The sequence below is a fragment of the Sinocyclocheilus anshuiensis genome, unplaced genomic scaffold (genome assembly GCF_001515605.1).
Source record: "Sinocyclocheilus anshuiensis isolate Anshui unplaced genomic scaffold, SAMN03320099.WGS_v1.1 scaffold1231, whole genome shotgun sequence".
Classification (NCBI taxonomy): Eukaryota; Metazoa; Chordata; class Actinopteri; order Cypriniformes; family Cyprinidae; genus Sinocyclocheilus; species Sinocyclocheilus anshuiensis.
In genome coordinates this window covers 1,611,161-1,613,371 of record NW_015536698.1, presented here as the reverse complement: position 1 = coordinate 1,613,371, position 2,211 = coordinate 1,611,161, and positions in this window count along the sequence as shown.

Here is a 2,211-nt window from a genome sequence, read left to right as displayed (position 1 = left end):
ATATATATATACCGGAAGGCATTGCATTGCGCGCCCTCAAAAACGGCACCAAATTTTTCTTTCACCAGTTTATTGTCGATGTTGTAGTTCGAGCAGATGTCTAAAGATTAACATTTTAAACATTTTTCACATTCTCATATATGAGAAGTTTTAATGGCCTAATATTTATTGAGAAACTGTATGGAATATTTATCACACAAAACATTTTCCAATGTCGTTTTTGAGAAAGTGCAATGCAAGGATGGCCTTCCGGTATTTATTATTATTTATATATATATATAATAGGCTATATATCTAATAAATTATTGTTTTGTCTTGTGTACATGATTTAGAGAAGCTGACCTGTTTAAACTATCAGACTGATCTATCAGAACATGTCTACCATCTACATGGTTTTAAATTAACGATTGGACTTTAATTTCTCAACACTGAATGTCTGTTGAGGATTAATGACTTGAGTGGTGGGACATGTTAATTTGAACTAATTCTTTGTTTTGTTGATCAGGTGGCACTGAAATTTGCAACGAAAATGGAAAACGTCAACATTGTAAGTATACGCAGCACTCTCTGTTATCTCCTCTCAGTCTCTGTTTTAAATGTTAGATTAACTTTGATTAACCTTTGGCAACAATTTGAGGAAACCACTTCTGTCTAACCACAATAAAAATGGAAATAATGGAAATGGAAACGGGCCTGACAGTCCTTGCCAATAAGGGTCCCAGCTCACCCCACATCACTGAGCTGCTGGACTGGCAGGACCACCCCGACCATTATGTTATGGTCTTGCAGCATCCCTCGCTCTGTGAGAATCTCTTCGACTTTTCGGAGCACTGTGGGGGCATCTTCGGCAAAGAGTTTGCATGGTAACAGAGTAACATTTGAGCCAAGTGGCTTTATAAAAGATGGCCATCTTGCTGGATTTTTTTTCTCATTTTTGCAGCTTAGAATAATATCAAAGTGAGCAGGTGTAAAGGAAGTTGAAGGTAGTAGACAAATGTCTCTCATCTTTCTGCACAGAATGCAGCCATTTGATCAACGCCTGCCTGCATCCCAACCCTGAGGAGAGAATTCCTCTTAACAGGCTCCTTCTCCACGACTGGCTTAAGGTACCTGAGATCAGCAAAACATGATAGAGATAACAAGTTATGAAACATGTTTTAAAAATTCTAATTCTGTTTTTGCTCTCTCTTTTTTTTGCTGTATATGTAAGTAAAAAATGGCAAGTCAAATCTGTTCAGTAAACCTGATTTTGTTTCTGTTTTGGTTTTAGGTCATCCCATAAGTCGTGGAGACAAGAGCACCCTGCCACGGCCACCCAGGAAGTGCTCTTTAGTCAGCTTAGCATCTGGCGGGCTGACACAAGAGGCCTCTCAGTCCCTCCAGTCCTTAGCATCTTGCGAGGCTGGAAAGCTCTGGTAGCGTCTGGCACCAGGGCTTGAGGCAGCAATATTTGCATCTTGCGGTATTGCTGACTATGGATGTGTATATAGTTTTCTGTATATAGTTTGTTTGTTTGTGTGCTCCCTATGATGGGCACCCCAGTCTCAGAGTGGCTGCCCACTGCTAGAGCATCCTGTCTCAACAACACCAGTGCCAGAGATTTCCTTCTTGGCTGTCCCAGAGGGTCTGTTATGGATTCCCAGAGCTCCATGTCAAGAATTCCCAAGAGGTTTCCAGAGCTTCTTGTCTTGGTGAACATAGTAGACCGTAGTTCTGCCACGGCCATCTCAGTCTCCAAAGAGGCCCCAGAGTCTCTCCAGTCCCAGAGCTAATTTCATGGCCACTCCATCCACCTCAGAGGTTCGTAATATGGACAACGCAGAAGTTCCTGCCAATTTTTCTCCAGTGGTTCTCCACCTCAAAACTTGCTATCAACAGTGTCTTGGCATTTCCTGTTGAAGCTGACAAGGTAGCAGATCTCCCTGTCATGGAGGTCTCAGAGGTTTTTTGTTCCTGCCCATGAATGACTGGGAAAAAACTCCAGAAGGAAACATCTACAGTAAAGTTTCCAGTAAAATGTTCTCTTATGTCTCTTGGAGGGCTCTCTTCCTGCAGACTTCAGTTCCAACCCTTCTCCATCACACTTAGCTGTTACTTTCCTCAAGTAATCCTGAACACCTTGATTAGCTGGTTCAGGCTAATGTGCCCTTCAAGTGGAGTCCGAAATACCGTAATTACCAATTCCGAGCACATGAATGACCAAGTAAAGTT